Genomic DNA, 23,548 nt, shown 5'->3' with positions numbered 1-23,548 from the left:
TTATCTGCAAAGTTCACATAGAACATAATCTTTGATTGATTCTAATTATATTATGCTCTTAACGACATCGTCTGTTATAATATATTGAGCAGTAATATAATCAAGAAATGTTTTATACTTACAAAGAACAATACAATTGGCTATTTATTTATTTCATAATAACAAGATGGAGAAGACAGCTATTGAAAAATTGAACAAATTCCTTAATTCTTCTGAATAAAAACTCCATCTTCACAGTAGCTGTGCGTTTATCGATTTTTCAAATGTAATTTCTATTTCTTAGTTCCTTTTTTTATTAAGAAGTGGATTAAGAAAACCGCCTTTCAATTATACAAACAAAATTAATTCGACATCTGAATATCAATAGTAATGAGACTTCGGAACAAGTTTTCCTATTAAAAGTTGGCGCACGTGTAAATTATTCGGTTTAAAAGCCTCGGAATTAGGGTTGCCACTAATTCTAAGACGCTGTATTCGGTTTCATTACGCACTTTAAAACTCAAGATGGCGCTATAAGTGGGTTGAAAGTTTTAGATAATATGCTCTTTCTACAATTTGTTCACTAAAACGTTAAGAAAGACATTTATACTTTGAAAAGAAAGTAATAATTTGAGCTATAATTCTTTAATATGTTGCCTTTGACAACCCTACTCAATCCCCAAAATAAAATAAATGGATAAGTAAAAACAAGTACAGTAAAATTAATGCTGTTCTCAGAATAACTGCGCAGTCGAAGCAAGGATTTTTTACAACTTTAAGCACTTTTTTACTTTCCTTCAATCCGTCTGGAAGTCATCTAAAGAGACATAAAACGTTTAGATAAAAGTATAATTCCTTTTAAATTGTTTAGTTTATTGCCTTTCTTCGGGAGCTTTTAGATTTCGACTTGTTTTGATGGCTTTATCTTTAATATATATAAATCTCGTGTCACAATGTTTGTCCTCAATGGACTCCTAAACCACTTAACCGATTATAATAAAATTCGCACACCATGTGCAGTTTGATCCAACTTGAGAGATAGGATAGGTTTTATCCCGGAAATCCCACGGGAAAGGGAACTATGCGGGGTTTTCTCTGAAAACGCGGGCGAAGCCGCGGGCGGGGAAAGCTAGTATTATATATTTCATGTTTATTCAACGTAAATAAAAGTACATATCTAACGTTGCATATTATTTTTATATGCAAATTTTAGATAGTATGCAACTGAAAATTATAAATACTCAACTTTGTATCTTATTTAAATAGAATTGCTAATATTATTTTTTATACCACATGGTAGTTTTTATGTATCTATATTAATAGCCAGAGCTGAGGTCAGAGCTTATTATATTATTTTGAGAACAGCAGAGATATTTGAGAGCCGTATGGAGCGAGGCCAATTTATTGAACATGTGCGCAGGAAAATTAATATCCAATGCTTGTTTATTACCTACGTGTCTTTATTGTACTTTGTTTTAATTAAACTAAATGTATTTTGAGTAAAGATTATGTTCTTGTGATAGTAATTCTTTTCTTAATCATTAAAGTGTCTCTCCTAGACCCAGCCATTTATTTCCTAGATGAAAGAATATCCTTTACAAAATAAAAATGTATGCGTGTACTAGAGTACACACGTAAGAAGTGAAACTTCTTTATGACCTTAAAAATGTCACGAGTATGGCGTAACGCAAAAATGTCACGCGTACGGCGTAACGCAAAAATGTTACACTAAATTTTTGTTCAACCCCGATAAAGAAGTTTCACTTCAAAAATGAACGTATTTTAAGAAGATCTTGCTTACACTGTTTCTTGCAAAAATACTATAGAAAAGAACTATTTGTAACCGTATCAGTTGCTGAGAAAAACCAAGTACTTCCACATCTGATAATACCGACGAACATTTTTTTGCACGACTCATGATGCGGCATCAGAGAGTGCTTTACGATCGAAAAATTTTTTTCGCCTCATTTTTGCAGCTATTCTTATTATTATAGCCTTGTTAGTTCACGGAATCAAGATATTTTGCATACTATTGTCGAGATAATTTAATGGAGATTAATCCCATACTTTTTAAAAATTGATTTACTTCAATAGAATTGGAAAAAAACACCGAAATAGGTCAAAAAATTTTCCTGTCCGTCATGTGTGAAACCTGAAAACACTTGAAGTAATAAGTTTTTTTTTTTTTTTATATATATATTTCATAATTAAATGAGCATTATGAGTCGTGCACTTTTGGATTTTCCAAACTTTTTTTGTATCTTTGAAATGAACAGCTACTAAGTATATAATGAATTTTCCTTTCGCGTTTTTTGGGCGAATTAGAATGGCTTATTTTATCATTTATCGTCCGCTCTGGCCCGTTTCAACTGGGGATATAAAACCACGTTTGTTAATCTGTATAAATAAATTATTTGTGTACCAACTTTTAAACCCACTAATGGTTTTAACTATACGTCATTAAACAACAAATATTTGTTCACAATTACAAGCTTTCTATAAGGCTTTCTTTATGATATAACTTTGACAATTCTGTTCTTTGTATCTTTGTTTTATTAAGTATTTCTACTGCTATAACCTAAATAATAAAAGCATTATTTAAAATTAAAATATAACTTAACTTATATATCATTCTCTGACTCCGAGTGGAGCCGGGGCAGCTTTTCATTATTAAAGAAAATTTGTTTGTTTATCTTTCTTTCACGTTGATTTTGTGATATACATCCCTATATATCACAAAATCAACATAAATAAAATAAGGCTAGAGAGATAGGCTACATTTTACTGCGCTCAAACACCAAATTCTCTAGCAAATAATTTACTATTTACGCGAGTGAAACCGCGGGCAGTAACGAGTATTGTATAAGCAAATTATATTGTACCCTCACACAAACACTAACCATCCACCTGGCCGTGTACAAGAGCCTTCAACACGGGCTATTAAATTAAACAACGCTCGAGTCTTCGCGGGGGTCATTAAAACTTGGTGTGCTCTGGTCACAACGTTAATTGGACCGTGGTTTAGCTAAGGTCATGTATAACGTTTTTGTTTAAGGGGATATAGAGTTTTAGGTTATTTGTATGTTTGTATGTTTGTATAAATATGGTAGGTTGGTAAGTCGTAAAGTATATTCCATACTGCAAATTGATTAGGCCGAACTGGCAGTACTACGTTTGTCGGTTTATAAGTATTCACCTACTTATAAAACGACTAATACGTCAGTTATCTGTTTATCAATTAAAAACATATTATTAATATAAAAAATAACTTTTCCCCTCCTTTATGTTAATATTTAATATTTTATTTTTAATTTTAAAACACATATTGCCTACGGCATAGCTACGGCTACGAGCTGTCTACGAGCGTAGCTGTTGGCATCGTAGGCCCATCTATATTGTTATGAACTGTTCATATATTTTCACAGAAGGCCATATTCTTTGGTTTGGATCGCGGCCATAGAAATTTGTAATGTATGTTGTGCTATTTTTATTATAAATTTTCATCAGCATTACGGTAAAAGTGTGAAATTACATAAAGAAATAACTTCCTTAAATACTTTATTAGATAAAACTATAAATGCTATTTTTCATCAATTTATCAATGCTTATTATGGTCTAAGAGCCGGTGAGGATCGACCTTCACCAATCTGATAGCCAGATAACCTCCTAACGTCTCCTCTACTAAATGAAACCGAAACAAATCATTAAAGTTTGAATCAGATTATATTTGATAAATATTTAATGTTACCCTAATAATTAAAATAACAATACAATTTAACATTATCTCAGCAACACACACTTCAAAGCATTTTAAAGTTGACGCCAATATACACAAAAGTACGAGCACACGAGGAATAATGAAAATCTCGCAAACAATTAAGATGAGAACAAACAAACCAGAGTGTGGCATCCATCTTTAATTTATTCGCTTGTCACTCGGCACCCTGAGAACCTGCATCTCGCACTCTTCAAACTGTATTGTTTGCTGCGGCATTGTTTTTATGTTTTTTATATTCTTTTGGAGTTTAACTGCATATATAAAAACTAATATGTACTGAAGTTTCTTTGCCGTTAATGTATGAGTTGTGTTTAAATCAAGTTTAAATGCATTTTGGACGTATTTTAAATTGTTTTTTTTTGATGTTAAAAAACCATTTCTAAAAGAAGTCGGTTAAATAATTTATTGTAAAAATGTATTGCAAGTTGTGCCTGTGCTGTTTATTATATTGTAGCATTTCTCGATAAGATAAACCCTTTTATTTATTCTCAGTTTACAATTATAATATCTGTGCGTAAAACTGTTCTTGGTACGCTTATAAATTTACAAAATGTTCTATACAACACAAAATAGCCCGATTATAACGATAAATGTTTATCCAAGATGCTCCTCTGTCACGCCGTCTCAAGTCACTAGAGAAGTTTATTATTTAAAAGCCTGTCAAAACTTCGCACTGCTATAAATTTCCAATTGTATACTGTTTCATTATTTTGAAAGCGTTGTCTTCTCTCATTTGTCGAAGCGTGCTCGGTGTCTCGGTTATACGATATGGAGTAATGGAGTATCGTACTATTTTGTTAAGGTTGTATGCTGTATAGGTTGATATGTTGTTTATGAAAATAACTAGGTAGTATGTAATAAATGTTTTTGACTACTATGTTGTTTATGAAAATAACTAGTGTGTAATAAATGTTTGAAACTACTATGTTGTTTATAAAAACAACTAGTGTGTAAGAAATGTTTTGTAACTGTTTTCCTAATTGTAAAGCATATTGTTTACAGGTTATCTAAAATAGGATAGAGTTGGTTAAAAAGTTTTTAATTGCCCTGATTTATGGATTAAATAATCTACGTGTTTACTTCGATCTTAGATGAAATCACTATTTAAAATTAGGAAAAAAATATTTTCGATACATTGATTGACACTTTTGATGCAAATTGTGTAATTTGTAATGATGCGAATTATATTACTTTGTAACGTCGATTGACTTTTTGAATCACGGTTAAACCGCGTGTATAAAATAATTTATTTATTACACTCGACATGACCAGTAATCCGTTCGGAACTGCGGAATAACAGTCAATAAGCCAAAAGGTAATGAGTTCATTATTCTTGTATCGACATTCATGGCCGAATTAAATTATATCTGACGAAATTACATGGTTATGCATATTTAATAATAAATTACGGTTTAAAAATTAATAACAAATTAATATTATGTATTTTAATTTGTAATGGTACATTAAATTGTTAAATAAATAAATAAACAAATACTTAGATTTAATAATAAATAAATTCAAAAACTAACAAAAATAATAAATATGCGTAAGTATTAGAATTAGTATTTAAAACGGGCTTAAAAACGGGCAATGTAATTTTCTAGACGAAAGAATCATAAAAATCAAATTATTTTTAATACTATATTAAATTCTATAAAAAGAATATCTTTAGAAAGCCTTTCCATTATTATTTGTTAGGCATTTATGTATTTTGAATACCTTGTTACTCTTTTTTGCTCAGTTAAAAAGATATAGGTAAGTAAAAGAAAAATGTTAAAACTACATACTTTAAAATCCGCTCCATTACCACCTACTCATAACATAGCAATTGAGTTCTAATCAAAATAGAATAAACGAAAGTGCATCAAGAGCCCATTTCACTAAAGAGGTATTCGGCGCAATTAATCGCAGTGAATGCAAAACTTGCCCGGTATTTTTCATTAAACCGGTTTATTCCCGTTTAAGAGAAATGCGCGGATAATCTAGAAACTATTTCGTCAAAGACATTTATCATAGGAATATCTTGAGATGAGTTTTTAACAGTTTTGTAAGACGATTGGTCGAGGATGCTGAATTCTTGCTTGGTATTTTCGCGAGTTGTAACTTAATGTTTTTTTTTATCTAGGTAGGTATAGTTACTATATAATATATACATTGTCAATTGGCTCCAAAATCTTGATTATATACAAACTGAAAATCTTTTCATTACTATTAAATAAATGCTTGCAACAAAATCAATCACTCATGCACACTCACGCAAACATAGGTACACACAAGCACACACACACACTCACACTCACACACACACACACACACACACACACAATTTCCATCGGCCCAAATTATATTCTTTTATTTTCTTAATCATTTACTTTCTATTCTTTCATCATTAGTCACTAAAATTTATTTTGTTAACTTGCCAAATATAATGTAATATGGAATTTGTAAGGGAAGGCACTGCCTTCTGAGATACAGGTAATTACCTAGTTCAGAAGGCAGAGCAATATTGTAATGTTATATTTGAAGTTGCTAATAAATTTTATTATATTTTTATTTTATTTTTTACTATATAAAAGATTTTTTTTAGTGAAGTTTATTTAGGCGCGTTATGAGTAAAATTTCATAGATCGTGTGGCAAGTGCCAATACAGTCACGTCATGGAGTAAGACGACGATTTTGGTATCTTTGAACCTTGCCAAAGGAGTTACACTTCTGACACATGTGCTCGGCACACACGCTCTTTTTTGTTTGTGTGTTTGTTACGATGTAAAGTCTTGTTTACTTATATTGGAAAGTTTTATAGCTACGGAGGATGGCTTAAAGATGTTATCTAACGATTTAAATACTTTCTAAGCAAGTTAATAATAATTATTCCTTTAATACAAAACAAAATAATTACCTATTAATAAATGTGAATTAAATTTGTGTCACATTGAAAACTCTTTGAAAACCGATTGAGAACAGAATTTAATTTAGAAAACTAATATTCTCGGCAGAAATGGTTTTCTGATAAATTGTCGATGAAGGTCGACTTGTTTATAAATAATTATTAATCTTAAAGAGAAAATCTAACATTAAGGATGCAAAGATTACGAAAACTTTATGAATAATTCATTTGCAATCATGTTTAAAAACTCGTAACAATGTTACGAAGTTGGATCATAAGCGCGCATTCAAAACGTTAGTATCTTATTAAATCCATTGTTTAAACCACTTTACCAAATACAATATAATATCGACACTAATATGTCTGTGCTAAGACCCAATTTAGTATCTAATCCTCGTATAATGGTGCATTTACATCAAACGAACATAGAGCTAGAGCTAGAGCAAGAGCATTCTTTCGTGATGTCTTTGTGTTGTTCAGGATTAGAACATTGCATAGAATCTTTTCGAACGCACTTAGAACAACGAAAGAATTCTCTATGCCTGTTAAAATCGGCTTCTCACCTACCTGCCGCAGGGGCAATATTGGAATTTGATCGTTAATTGCCTCCTTAATTGTGATGTGTAATTGTGTATGCAGTTGAATTTGCTCCGACCGCCGACCAACCGAGATTGTTCCAATATTGCCCCTGCGGCAGGTACGTGAAGTAGCCGGCTTTACACTGAAAGAATTTGACATGGGGTTAGAATGAGCATTCGCTCGTTTGATGTAAATGCACCGTAAAACATTAATACTATAATGAATAAGCTAGATGTTGCAGCTGAGCCAGCTGAATTCTAAAAGCGCAAAGGATAATTAATTATGGCAGAAGTGCAGTTGTGTGGACGAAGTTTTGAAATTAGTTGCTAGTTGCTAATCTGTATCATTTAATTTTGAATGCTATTTATATTGACGGAAGGTAGGAGTTGTTTTGTTTTTAATTTGACTAGGTTTTTAGGAATTTGCTGTGTTTGCAACGACGCTCCATTGTATTTATTCATACCTATAATAGCACTTGTTCAATTTTTTTTTTTTGAAGTGAAAACTTCTTTAGCGGCGTTGGGTATAAAATCTTAAACTCGCGTCAGGACATGTGGCCTGATCGAAAAAGCGTAAGACGGGTTTTTTTTTAAGCCCTTATATTCCATGCGTAAGACGGATACCGTTCCAAAATATCAAACATGCTGAACGTTAATAATCAAGTTTTCACTTCTGCCGGCACTCCCGGAGTGCAACCCGTCTTTTTTTTTGTATTTCGTGATTTACTATTTAAAAATAATAAGATTGCTTAGATACTAACATAAATATCTAAGGTATGTTAAAACATTTATGTGCGTATGTTTATAATTGATTTTCGAAAGCTTCGATTGGTATGTTATTTTTTGCATAATATAATATACGACGTAATAATTTATAAAAAAAAAAAAATATACATATTACAAAAATTGTTTCCGCCCGGGATCGAACCGGGGGCCTTCTGCGTGTTAGGCAGATGTGATAACCGCTACACCACGGAAACTTATTTGCACGTGCCAAAATTAACTATCATAATATTATAATACTGAACATAAATCGATGTTGCCATAAGTAATGGTCCGGGAGCCAGCAGCAGATTTCATGACCTAGTTCCTCTCAAGCGGTAATTAGTAAAATGCATCAAAGTATAGTATTATGAAGCCTCGTGAACGTCAGCTGGAGCTCGGTTGGGGGGAAGAGCGGTTGTAGCCTCCCGTATCAGCTGACGGTTTTTCCACCAAGATACAGTCAGCTGACATATATATTTATCCACAGTTACATATAAGCTATCATCAGGTAAATTTTTGTTTGAGAGGAAATAACGGAAAAAAAATTTTTCTTTAAATTTAACTTTCATGTTCGAGACACCAGCTGACGTATAATACACCATGTTGTAACCAGCTGACTATTTTTTTTCGTTGAGATATTGGGTTAGCTACAATTTGACAAATTTTTAGCTGAGAGGAAATGAATGAATTAATGTATTTTTTTCCTATGTGCGTGGGAGGCTACAACCACTCACCCCCCCAACCGAGCGCCAGCTGACGTTCACGAGGCTTTATAATACTATACTCTCATGCGTCTGACGAATTATCTCTTGAGAGGAAATAGTTAACCAAATTTGCACCTGGCTCCCTAACCATAACAATCTTTTTAATAAAATCCTTATTTTTCTCTGAATTCTTACGATTTTCAGGCTCAGTGATTTTTATCGAAATATCTTTTCGTAAATAAGTTTTATACGAGAGAGATTCTACTTTACAAATTTATACCTCGTATGGGGACAGATTTAATAGGTACAGCGAAATTGATATTTCGCCTGTGAAAAATGAAAATATTGTTACAAAATCTATACTAATAGGTATTATAAAGCTGACGAATTTGTTTGTTTGTTTGAACGCTCTAATGTCAGGAACTACTGGTCCGATTGAAAAAATTATTTCAGTGTTAGATAGCCCATTTATCGAGGAATATAATATAATCACGCTAAGACCAACAGGAGCGAAGCAATGCGGGTGAAACCGCGGAGTACAGCTAGTCATATTATAAAATAAAACTAATCCTTCATAGTTAACAGAACTTTTGAATACTAAAGAGTAAAACATAATAAATTTCAATATTGCATTTAATCTAATTATATCAAAAGTTTTTATCTCGCTTCGCGGAATGAAAATTTATGACCTGCTATGTTTTTTAAATATTTTGTTTCGGTTCAGAATTACATGAAGGCTTTTGATGTATCATTTTATACAGGGTGTCCCAAAAAGTAGTGATATACTGAAGCTGAGAGGTAGAGGAATTAGAGGGCTATCCGAATCACCCCCATGTGTGTTATGCGATTTTTCGTACTTTCGGAGTTATGACGTTTTTTTCAATTTTTCATCTATCGCCGAGTACGATCAAATTTTTATTTATGGTGACGTGAATTATTGCGCTAGATACTTGATTTTTTTTTGTGTGCTAAGCTGAAAGATAGGCCAATTCAGTATGGTAACATTTACTATCGTTAGATCTTCGAATGGAATAAAAAAAGAATTAAATGCCAAGAAAGATAAAATTACCCAGTATGCTCATAAATTTAAGGGCCCATAAAAAAATAAAATCACATAAAAAAGGTTTTCCATTTGGCTTTTAAAAACTTGCTCTATCGATCAGGTAGCTACCCTAAAAATTTCATTTTATTATTCAGAAGGGTTCAATCGAAAAATTGAAATCTAAATGTGGTAAGTGCAAAATTTTTATTAACATGATGATCACTAAAATCAATAAATAGGTGTTTAATTACCAGATTTTTTTTAAAATAGCCCCGCTGTTGCTCAATGCAAGTGCGACATCACCGTAAAAAGTTGTCTTTTAAATGTCTGAATGCTCTTTTATCATTTTTAATGGTTTCTTCTGCTACTATGAATTTCCGGGTTATTTCGTCCAAATTGTGGCAGTCTCTCGTCTTTGTAGTATCCCCACGGAAAAAAATCAATAGGGTTTATGTCCGGAGACCGTGGAGGCCAGGCTAAAGGGCAAAAATACCCTGAAAGATGGATTGGTCGTTGCAGCCTGCGCATGCGCCGGTGACGCCTGCTTTAAAGCCTGGCCTCCACGGTCCCTCTACCTAAACCCCATTCATTTGTTTCAATGGGGATACTAAAAAGACCTCGGCTACTTGAGAGAATGCCACAATTTGGACGAAATAACCCGGAAATTCATAGTAGCAGAAGAAACCATTAAAAATGATAAAAGAGCATTCAGACATTTAAAAGACAACTTTTTACGGTGATGTCGCACTTGCATTGAGCAACAGCGGGGCTATTTTAAAAAAATTCTGGTAATTAAACACCTATTTATTGGTTTTAATGATCATCATGTTAATAAAAATTTTGCACTTACCACATTTAGATTTCAATTTTTCGATTGAAGCCTTCTGAATAATAAAATGAAATTTTTAGGGTAGCTACCTGATCGATAGAGCAAGTTTTTAAAAGCCAAATAAAAAACCTTTTTTATGTGATTTTATTTTTTTATGTGCCCTTGAAGTTATGAACATACTGGGTAATTTTATCTTTCTTGGCATTTAATTCTTTTTTTTATTCCATTCGAAGATCTAACGATAGTAAATGTTACCATACTGAATTAGCCTATATTTCAGCTTAGCACACAAAAAAAATCAAGCATCTAGCGCAATAATTCACGTCACCATAAATAAAAATATCATCGTACTCGGCGATAGATGAAAAATTGAAAAAAATGTAATAACTCCGAAAATACAAAAAATCGCATAACACACATGGGGGTGATTCGGATAGCCCTCTTCGTCCTCTACCTCCCAGCTTCCGTTCATCACTACTTTTTGGGACACCCTGTATATTTTTTACTTTAATTTGTAGTCTCATAAAAATCGTCTGACAATTAATATACAGTGCAAATATTTCATGTAGGATACTTTATTTTAACAACGTTATCTGATATGGTTGTGTTTCGTTATATTTTACATTCATTTTTTTATTTTTGACGTGACTACGTTTTATAATTCGATAGAGCCGGCTGCACGCACGAAAAAACATGACTCATGCGGCGTTACCTCGCTCTGAGGCGTTCCATGTAAGGCTTGAAGTGCAAGCGAGAGCGCGGAACGAGCGACAAAGAAGCACAATCGGACGTTGTCACGTTGAACTATCGTCAGTAAACCGACTTTACAGACAACCAATTTTTTAGGGTTCCGTAGCCAAAATGGCAAAAACGGAACCCTTATAGTTTCGTCATGTCCGTCTGTCCGTCTGTCCGTCTGTCCGTCTGTCACAGCCGATTTACTCGGAAACTATAAGTACTACAGTGATGAAATTTGATGGGAATATGTGTTGTATGAACCGCTACAAAAATATGACACTAAATAGTAAAAAAAAGAATTGGGGGTGGGGCCCCCCATACATGTAACTGAGGGATGAAATTTTTTTTTTCGATGTACATACCCGTGTGGGGTATCAATGGAAAGGTCTTTTAAAATGATATAAAGTTTTCTAAAAAACATTTTTCTTAAAGTGAACGGTTTTTGAGATATCAGCTCTCAAAGTCGTAAAAAGTATGTCCCCCCCCCTCTATTTTTATAACTACGGGGTATAAAATTCTAAAAAAAATAGAGGTGATGCATGCTAATTAACTCTTTCAACGATTTTTGGTTTGATCAAAGTATCTCTTATAGTTTTTGAGATAGGTTGATTTAACTGTAATTTATTATATTTGCTGCTACGGAACCCTTTGTGCGCGAGCCCGACTCGCACTTGGCCGGTTTTTTTTTCTCTCGGTGCTTATCGTAAGGGATCGAAACTAAACTTGTGAACGAGTTATCCTTTTATAAATTTTCTTAGAATAAAAGCAGCAGTACATTCAGTGTTAATTTTAACTTTTATAACTATTAAGAACTATTAGATCAAAACTATTCAATTTTTTTAATATAATACGTTTAGTAACAGTACCGCAATTCACACTACTAACTTTTTCGTATTAATTTTCACTTCTAAATATTTAAACAACGTCATATTTCTTAATAATTTCTAGTTACAATAGATTCTAGTATTATAATAATCATATACGAACCAGAATTATTTGATACAAAACAGACGTTAGACCCCAAGGACTCGGACTCCGAGCTGAGTAATTTAATTTCACGATTGCAGTAGTATGTTTAATCTGTATGGGAATTGGGAGCTTGCACATAACTGTTATTTTAGCATACCTACTTTGTGCATTGTATTCTCTTCTTAGTGTTTTGAATCTATAGATTCTATAATAGATAGAATACTAGCTTACCGCCCGCGGCTTCGCCCGCTTTGTCTAAAACCTAATAAATTATATACTAAAACCTTCCTCTTGAATCACTTTATCTATTAAAAAAAACCGCATCAAAATCCGTTGCGTAGTTTTAAAGATTTAAGCATACAAAGGGACATAGGGACAGAGAAAGCGACTTTCTTTAATATTACTATGTAGTGATATGACACTATGTAATACACATGTAATAGGACGTTTCGTGGTTTGTACCTTCGTATTTTAATAAATGTTTTCATAGATGCTGGAAGGTTCTTAGCGCTTTTTTCACGTTTTCGTAGGAGAATCTAGATAGGTAGCTCTCGAATTTATATTTGGTTGCAATCTGTCTAGTAGAGTGTCTTCAATAAGTATTGACATTCAAAGTTAAATAAAACTGATTTGACTACTACAACTTTATAAAAGTACCTACTTAATAATCGATTTACATAAAAGCAGACTCACTTTTCTACAAATATATAACTTTCGATGTATTTTTATATTTAAAATATTCACTTCATATTTATTTTATTAATACGTTCACTACTTCACAGCTAGTGTTTTTGCATTGTTCATACTCACACTTCATCATTCTTAAGCCCGAAGTCTCAAGTAAATACTACCTAACTACTAAACATAGGTATCTAGGTAACATTGTTGGTATTCCATTAAACGCTCCTGTATGTAAATCTCTTACATTAGTTGGACATAAAGTAATTTTCGCTACACCGCCCGAACACTGCGAACTTAGAGGCGACAATTAACTCCCAGTTATAAGTTGTTAACTACATACTGAATGTTGTTCACAGGTTTATAATTAAATACTGTTATATTGCGTATTTATTAATCACTACTATATACTAATACTAGATTTCCGCCCGCGGCTTCGCTCGCGTTTTCAAAGGAAAACCCGCATAGTTCCCGATCCCGTGGGATTTCCGGGATAAAACCTATCCTATGTGTTAATCCAAGTTACCCTCTATGTGTGTGCTAAATTTCATTGTAATCGGTTCAGTAGTTTTTACGTGAAAGAGTAACAAACATCCATACATCCATACATCCATACTTACAAACTTTCGCCTTTATAATAGTATACTAATATTATAAAGCTGAAGAGTTTGTTTGTTTGTTTGAACGCGCTTATTTCGGGAACTACGAGTCTGATTTGAAAACTTCTTTCGGTGTTTGATAGCCCATTCATCGAAGAAGGCTATAGGCTATATATCATCACGCTAAAATCAACAGGAGCGGAGCCCCGCGGGTGAAACCGCGGAGCGCAGCTAGTAGTATATAACAAAGTCGCTTTCTCTGTCTCATGAATGAAGATGAATATATCAGTTTTACGAATAGATTATAGTAGTTGTAGTCTGTAGAACAGATTTATAGTTTTTGTATTCATATTATTTACTAGAAAAATAAAGCACAAACTCAATAAGTGACAATACATGCCAAATAAGAGAAGCGCATTTAACTGTTAACTTTGCAAAGTTGTGCGAAATGAAACGGTGCATGCAGCTTGATTGTGTGAAATATCACGCGCGAGTCAAAATTACAATTTCCTTTTATTACTCGAGTGTGTAGTGGATGGTTTTATGGGCCCTAGCTTTGAAAGTTTAATTTAAATTTAGATACGTTAAAATCGCCATGTTTGATGGATTACAATACGATAGAGTTTTTTTAAAGAACAATAATTATAATAGGATCACACAAATGATTATAGAAGACACAGTTTTTTTAATATCTAACCAACTATAAAGTTGTCGGAATCTTCAATGTAAAGCTTATAATTTATCCGGCACTTATTTTGTTCATAAAATAACCTTACGTATTCTTTTTTACAATTAACTAAGATAGGTAAGTATATTATGTAGCATTTCAGTATTTATTTAAGTTAAAATAAAAATCTCATCTTAGCAAAGAGACCAATTATTAAAGACTTAAAAACGTAAAACAATATAACTGCGTTAAAAACAACCGACTTCAAACTTGCACTTGCAACATTTACAAATACAGACAAAAATGCTCATAAAATAAAAACTACTGGGCCTATCCGAATAAAATTTTTATGGGACCAATTCGACACCATCCCGCATCGAACAAAAAAAGAATCACGTAAATCGGTTCAGAAACCACGGAGTAATCGGTGTACATACATAAAAAAAAAACAAAAAAAAACATACCGGCCGAATTGATAACCTCCTCCTTTTTTTTGAAGTCGGTTATATAATACAAGGCTGCGAGTCGCTCAGGGCTCTATTCTTGGGCCTTAAAGTTATACAATCCCTCTCAGCCAGTATTGCGAAGCGAAACTGTGTAATTTAATCAGCGTACATGTTCGCTTCCAAGAGCAGGCCACGCTAAATGTGAAATTTTTGCCTTGAGATTCTTTCAACTCAGTTAAAACTAACGCTGGCCGGTTTAAATAAACTTACGTTTTTATTTCGCACGATCCAGTAAAAATCTGTGAATCAGTAAGTTGCCTTTTCTTGCACCCCTTTTCTACTGTGTATGTTGACTAAAGACTAACTAAAAGTAATAAAACCATTTTTAGCTATATGACTGCACATTCACATTAATAGTTTTTGTTTCAAGTTTGCGTATTTTTGTGCAATAAAGTTTATTCATTTCCACTCAAATAAACAGTAACAGTATTAAAAAAATGCCATAAAAATAAAAATATAAATAAGATAATATTATCTTTAGATGCATCTACGCATTTAAAAGCTATTCCCAGACAACGATGCAATTTTATTTGTAAGTGCAGTAGACAATCAGCCAAGAATATTGTAAGCAATACTCTTATTGTTGGAGAATTGTCATTTAGTTTATTTGTTCTTTTTAATATAACTGTATCTCAAGACTGTATCTAATAAATATAACAGTAATACAATATTTAATAAGGTCACAAAAACCTAAGGCAATAAATTCCTACTAATATTATAAATGCGAAAGTAACTCTGTCTGTCTGTTACGCTTTCCCGCGTAAACCTCTCAACCGATTTTGATGAAATTTGGCACAAACAATCTTTAGACCCTGAGAAAGAACATAGGCTACTATTTAATAGTGAACTGTAAAGAATTGCATCAACCGCTTGAAAAAAGTATAAAAAATCGAATTAATAATGTACCTGTTTTGAAATTTAGAAAATGTACTTTTATTTCTAAAAAAATATTATAGAGATAATAAATCTAGTGCCAAATAAAAACGATCTACAATTTAACAGCTCCACAAATTTTATTTTAAAATAAGTACGTTAGTTTAAAAACAAACGTCAGCAGAACGTAGTTTTAATATAAAAATGGTTACGGAATGGAAAAAGTGTAAGCTTTGTCACGGTTTTCATAGTTTGCTCTCCTCTCAACCATCAAAAACTCATTAACTATAAAAACTTTGAAGAAGCTAGGAAATGCAAGGAAAACGATGCTTGTTTGTGAAAACAAGACGATTTATTAATATGAAAACGTGATAATTTGTTAAAAAGAATTGTTTTCTTTGTCTTTTTTTTCTAGTAGATAAGGTTTAGGGATGGTATTATGGTTTTAAAACGTCACAAACAGGTGGAATTGTTTAACCCAAATCATTAAGAGAGCAAAATTTATAAGTCTGGCAACATTCGATGTTATAATAGATACCATAAAATGTTTGCCTACAACAAAAATGAAACATATTATAATTAATTTTTTCGACGTTGACACAATGCTATCAAGTTCCCAATTACTATAGAACATTTATACCCTCTAAGTGTATACCTATCCATCACATATTTTTAACTTACATGACACGAATATTACCTCGAAATTGCTAGATGGCAACCGAACTCTTCTAGCGGACAAAAGGTTCTTCATAAAAAAATCAGATCTCGGGAGATAATATTTCTGCACCGCTTATACCTGATACCAGTATGTCACTTGATGCCAATTCGCACACCTATAGACACTCTATTGCAATTGGAAGCACAGCAAAGCAGTTAAAAGCCATAGGTCGGAACGTTTGTCCACATTGGGAACTATCGGATTTCACGGACCATTGGTCGGCGAGCGATTTGCCGCTAATCGCGCACGTGGACCATGACTGAGGTTGCTAAATTTATTTAAACGAACGCTCAAGTGTTTTTATTGGCTGTATCTGACCATATTTTATTGGGAGGAACGTTAGGTAAACTGAGTTTAAGAAGTATTGGTATCGAAAATTTAGATATTAAACCAAGAGCTTTTTACTACAAGATGCTTGACGATCTTGTCATCACTCTAACGTGAATGACTTTTGTGTAGCGAACCGTTTCTTTAGCCGTATTTTTAGGTTGTATTCAAAACAATCAAAAATTAACAAAATATACCTAGTTACATGATAATAAATAAACCATAGAAATCTAAATAACAGTGCCTTGTTATTTAGATTTCTATGAAATAAACACTTGCGTTCTGGTTGTTGACTTATTATTAACTAAAACAGAGCACAAAACACTGTAGGTATTCATTCTATTTTTCATTCACACCTAAAACAAATTATTTTTAACAGCACCACTTCATAGTCTCTACAAAATAAAACAGAATTTATTAAGGATGTGTATTTTTCGAATAAAAGTAACCTATATCACTCCGGCCCATAAAGTTATCTTAATGCTAATGTCCATCCGTCCCTCCATTGCTGAGGGAACGATGGATAAACCGACAAACGCGTTTTCATTTATCTACATAATCTTATATATAAAAATGAATCCCAAAATGTGTTGGTAAGCGCATAACTTGAGAACGGCTGAACCGATTTCGTTAATTCTTTTTTTATTATATTCCTTGAAGTACGAGGATGGTTCTTATGTAGAGAAAACGTAAATATGTACCACGGGCGAAGCCGGGGCGGACTGCTAGTTATTAATAAAAACCTTCAATATACAGACTGAACTGAAGTAGTTTATGTAGTTGAAAATACAAAACGATTTTGTAGAATTCCTTTTTGTTATAAAATTATGGTTTTCATATAAATTGTATTTCACGAAATAAATTGTTTGTGCATTCTTTAATAAGTATGCAATCTTCTAAAGCTTTTTGAGATTAGGTTCGGTTGGTTTGAGTCAATGGTGATATGAGTTTTAAAGTTGTTATTTTAACTTTTTGCTACTCTGTAGTAGATAAGATGAAACATTACAAAAAATGTTTCAAAGAAAGTAGATTATGCTAAAATATTTTTTTATAAAACGATTATTTTATTATACTTTCGTTTCTCGCGAATTTTGAAATACTAACGAAATCGGTAAAAACTTCCGTAAACACTGTTTGAAACAAAAAGTTGTCCGCATATATCAATATAAAATTGTTAAAAAACGAACCGGTTATTTTCCTATGTCCAGTCGTGTGAAATGGATTCACTGTTTTTTGACAAAAATATAAATTTCGTCTTTTTGATTGTTCTGTATTTTTATATTTAAGTAACAACATGTATTGACTATTTATGTTTGTTCGATTGTCTAATATATTTTTTTTGTTACAGGTATTTACACTGTCACTTATATTAGGTAACCAATTTCAAGAAAGGAGGTTATCAAATATACGTATGTATTTATATATTAGTGGAACGTAGGCCTATGTAATTGTCACGGAAGAATTCTACTATATACAATTCTAATATATACCCGTGGCCCCGTCGTTGATGCGGCTTGACGGAACACAGTGGGGTTTTGGTCGGTAGGAATCCGACATAACCCACGGCCCCTTCCCCGGAGGCCGTGGGTATCTATGCAAGATTTCCCCACTTAAAAAAAAAAAAAGGCCTATGTAATTACTGAGACGGTAAGCAGAGTAGTTCTCGAGGAAGTTTAACTATAGAATAATTTTCTTTTACATTGTTAATTATTAGGAAAGCTAGTGTGAATTAAACTTCAAACATAGCCCCATATACCTATACCTATAATGCATGGTGTATATGATTTACACCCCGTATTCTCTGGGGTGTGATGTCAAACAGCGCAGTGCTAACCACACCCTGTTTATAAACAAATAGGCTAAGATCATGCGGGCACATTACAAATACATGTTTGTTTGTCCTTGTGTTTGTTTTATAATGTCATAGAGTATATAAAGGTCTAAGGAATATAATTGAAATTAATAAGAGGTGAAGATATGGTTTAATTTTGATGAAATATCCACGAAAAATTAAATTTGTATAATCTTAAGAGCTCAGAAAAAAATATATTTTCTGTAACTGTAAGAATAGCCTCAGATTTAGCAAGTCGTTCATAAATAATAAATTGTAAACGTACATTTCCGCGATTTATCGTAATAAATGAAAAGAATTGCTTTCCTTTCGTTTTCTTTTTAATCTTACAGCTGCGTTTCGTGAATATCATTTTGGAGCGGATTGTATTTTCAATGGGCTCTTTTGTATGTAGCACAAAAGGAATGGGATATAAAGATACATTTTTTCTAATTTTTTCTGGTTGTTTAATGATCGTAGGTAATTTTAAGGGTCTACTTGTCTATGTCATAACGTTGAATGATTATAAAAAATAGGTATTAAGGGAGGAAATACAGTGTCATTTATATATATAAGTTTTTGTTCATATGAGTTGATAAAAACTTCATAAATAACTTTATTATAAACTAGCTTACCGCCCGCGGCTTCGCCCGCTTTGTCTAAAACCTAATAAATTATATATTAATACCTTCCTCTTGAATCACTCTACCTATCTATTAAAAAAAGCCGCATCAAAATCCGTTGCGTAGTTTTAAAGATTTAAGCATACAAAGGGACATAGGGACAGAGAAAGCGACTTTGTTTTATACTATGTAGTGATATACCTATCTACTAATCATACCTAAATAAAAGCCTTGTTACCTTTTACCTTTTTAGGCAAAATAATACAATAGCTAATACGAAAAACGCAGAAAATTTACTTATAGCTAAAAATGCGTTATACACATACATTCTCTATCATCATTTTTGATCCCTAACTATCCCTCTCACCTTCTTCTGATAGTTTACATTACATCTCATAGTTAAAAAGATCTTAGTACTACCAATCGCTAACAGTTTACTAGTCTTCCTGCCTTTAAAAAAGCTACTGAACTGCATTTATCGTTAATTGCATCAATGTTTTCGGCTGCATCATGTTCCCGTGCGTTTTAAAAATCGGCCCCGATACAATATTCGCAAACACTTTAATCCGTTTAAGCATCTCGATCCGGGAACAAAGTCCGGATAGCGGATAAATGCCGGATAAAGGCCCCACAAAGCGATCAGCGTGTTACCTACCTCTTTGTGCATAGAACAATGAGTTCAATTCTTATCAAGTTTTAAATTGTTGGCCGTTTGAATATGAGTCAATAGCAGAGTATTTCTAGTTTCTATTTGAAAAGGATAAAGGATTAAAAATCAGTCACAAGCAAATATAGTCCACTAATTGATACAAAAAATAAACCAATATGTACATATGTTTTTTTTTGATACTGTGTTCTGTTTGGTCCTTTTTGATAGGGCTTAGAAGTAACCTTATAATAATAAGTTTCCAAACATACCTATTGTTGTTGATTTATGAAGGCTTTTACAGTTTATTAATAATTAATATTAAGGTTACTTTAAAATAGGGTTGTCAAGTTGTCATTTATATTAAAGGTTTTCCAAATAACGTCTTTGTATTTCAATTGTTTGTTTTACTCGTATTTCCCCTACAACAGTAGCACTTTATTATATATTTTCAAGCAATAATTTATTTGGTAAAACCCCTCCTATTTTATTAGAAGCGTCGTCAGTGCCAACCCTAGTTCAATATTAAGAAAAATATTGTAACAGACAGGGCGTAGCAGGAAAGATGCCGTCAACAAATTATTACTTTTATAGCTGTTATAAGGGTCTCTGGAATTAATAAGGCGTAACCGCAGCAGTTATGTATTAACTATTAATATCGACATTACAAACTACTTTATACATGAAACTTTGCTAAGTATAAAGTACTTCGTTGATATATGAGCAGTTTTCTTTAAGCGCCTTAGTAGTGGACGAAGTACATCTTAATACTATTATAAAGGCGAAAGTTTGTAAGGATGTATGGATGTATGGATGTATGGATGTTTGTTACTCTTTCACGTAAAAGCTACTGAACCGATTACAATGAAATTTAGCACACATATAGAGGGTAACTTGGATTAACACATAGGGTAGGTTTTATCCCGGAAATCCCACGGGAACGGGAACTATGCGGGTTTTCCTTTGAAAACGCGGGCGAAGCCGCGGGCGGAAATCTAGTATTATATAAAGGGATGTTAGTTATGAAGTAGATTAAATTTCGCGTGGAATATTGAAAATGTTATGTTGGCATATTAATTAGTTCATAAAATAATTTGGGATGTTATAGGACTTATAGGTATTATTTATAAGTAACAAAATAAACCATCACATCTAATCTAATATTTAATCTTATCTTAATCTTACTACTATTATAAAGGCGAAAGTTTGTATGGATGTATGGATGTATGGATGTTTGTTACTCTTTCACGTAAAAACTACTGAAACGATTACAATAAAATTTAGCACACATATAGAGGGTAACTTGGATTAACACATAGGATAGTTTTTATCCCGGAAATCCCACGGGAACGGGAACTATGCGGGTTTTCCTTTGCAAACGCGGGCGAAGCCGCGGGCGGAAATCTAGTAAGGATATATAAGTACCTAGCAACTTATAAAACCTTTTAAAATAGATCAAAACCATAGTCTACATTTAAAATTCGATCTGCGCTTGTAATAGTTACATCTTTTAAAACTACAGTATTTGAACGAATATTTCAACAACTACTTTAAATATAATTGGAATCCCAACAACCTCTATTTCCATTCCCACATTCCACAGTAAAAACTCATTCCGTGAACCTATTTTCACGGAAAAAAACAAACACAAAAATGCGAGCATACTCAAAGCTGAAGACGTCTCGAGTGGCAAACAGTGTCTACTCGACTGGCTTGAAGACACCGGCTCCCTGGCGGCCTGGAAAATGGAATATTTTATTAATTGCATACTAAAACACGCTGGAATCAGTGTTAATTTTGACGTCTGATTAGCTTTTTCACGCGGAGGTTGAGGTTTAATTTTTAAGCATGTTAAAGTGGGTTTTGGTTGTACTTAATTTTATGTGAAAAGTAATGAACGGATTTTATTAAATTGTCAGTAGTAGATAGATAAGAAAGGAGTCTTATTTTTGTCGTGTTTCTTGCATGCGAAACGGGAACCTAAAGCTACATAATAACGCTACATATTTAATTGTTTAAGAATTGCCTTCCGTACGTTATTACATCGAACTATTTTTCTAAAATACATAATGGAACGCTTGGTAAATTTAATTCGACACAAAAAAAGAATGTCTACACTTACATAGAACAGGCCTTTTCCCATTTATGTCATAGAGGCCGGACCCTAAACACCCATGTAACAGCGAACGCCAAAAAGCGCCGCTATTAAAAGAATCCCAATCAATACTTTACGTAACAAAAATGAGACATTTATTGCGCCAACCGTTACAAGACAGCGGCTTTGTAAGAATGCTTTCATAGCAAATTGCTCCGTAGCCGGAAACTTTCAATATGCCAACCTTTTTATACGAAACAATCAAAGCGATTTTATGGGCGAAATATTTAACGTTTATGTTAAGGTTCCCAATGTAAGTACGTCGCTCGAACTTTGTTTGAGAAGCAAGTAATTAATTAATATTTTATCTCATTCTAATTCTATCTCAAAATACGACTACATTGTTTATTGTATAATGTTTGATTTTCTCTAGTTTACTACGTTACATCTTTGTACAGAAATTGTTGAATAGTTGTAACGTCTAAAGTTGTGAAAAGTGCAATAAAAATTATATTGAATCCTAGTTGTAATATGTTATTAGTAGTGTTGCCGCTCGATAGTCCACTATCGATAGTCTATCGATTAACTATCGATAGTTGGGGAAAAGCAATAGTATCGATAGCACTATCGATACTATCGATAGTGTCGATACTATCGATAGTATCGATAGTCCTATAAGCGTAAATACTATCGACACATAGCAATACCATCGATAGTATCGATACTATCGAAGCTCAATATCGAACGAACTATCGATACTATCGATAGTGTCGATACTATCGAAGCTCAATATCGAACGAACTATCGATACTATCGATAGTGTCGATACTATCGATAATATCGTCCCATCGATAGTGACCTTTTTCTCGATAGTATTGCTTTATCAATAATATTATAGTGGATGACAGAGAACTAGATGTTTGGTTATAATACTTTTCAAGTTATCTATTGGCGCTTTGTACAATCCATTTTTTTTAGTTCGTTAATTCGTAATTCAATAAGCCCATTGACTGATCCATTATACCAAGAAATCGTGAACAATACTATTGCACAATTTACTACTATCGATAGCTCAAAACTATCGATAGTATCAGTACTATCGATAGTATCGATTGTAGTTGCAATATTCAGTAGCAATAGTATCGATACTATCGACAGTATCGATAGTATAGCAACTATTGGCAATCAATACTATCGATTTTATCGATACTATTGCAGTTCATCAATAGTATTCCATGATTAACGCTATCGATAGTATCGATAGTATCGATAATATCGATACTATCGATAGTGCTATCGATATTCTGACTTATTTTCAAGGTCAACTATCGATAGTCAAACTATCGATAGTTCGGCAACACTAGTTATTAGTCAGTTCAATAAAGAAACGAATCTTCAATGGCGGCCAAAGCTGACTTTGACAGATGGTAGGATCATCAAAAAAGAAAATAAAAATAACGTAAATTGATAATTATTTTATTAATTATTTCAAATTGTTTGTTGACAAAATTTTTTGTTATTGTATTTGTGTATTTATATGAATTATCATATTTACGTATACAGAATGTAATAAAATCCCCATAATACTTGTAATAAGCCCATAAAACTGAACAACTTTTCCCAAAGAACATATTTTGTCAAATTCCAATAAAACATTATTTACTTTCGCAAATGCATAATTGTCATTGTAAATTTATGATAAAAACTATTATAGGG

The 23,548-nt window shown here is 32.7% G+C and overlaps 1 protein-coding gene and 1 non-coding gene across 2 annotated transcripts in view; one reads left to right on the top strand and one right to left on the bottom strand.

Annotated features, from left to right (window-relative positions):
• Sdc (Syndecan) overlaps positions 1 to 23,548 on the top strand; it is a 278,055-nt gene that overhangs the window by 220,918 nt on the left and 33,589 nt on the right. The gene's annotated exons all lie outside the window — the stretch shown is intronic.
• Positions 8,130 to 8,202, bottom strand: TRNAV-AAC (transfer RNA valine (anticodon AAC)). The gene has a single exon. It is a non-coding gene; the product is annotated as a tRNA-Val (tRNA).

This window comes from Colias eurytheme, chromosome 6 (assembly GCF_061535395.1).
Source record: "Colias eurytheme isolate Ceu_HAF_F1 chromosome 6, ilColEury1 Martin Lab GWU primary, whole genome shotgun sequence".
In the NCBI taxonomy this organism is placed as follows: Eukaryota; Metazoa; Arthropoda; class Insecta; order Lepidoptera; family Pieridae; genus Colias; species Colias eurytheme.
The sequence above is the reverse complement of the archived record's forward strand: the minus strand, read 5'-3'. Positions and strand labels throughout refer to the sequence as shown.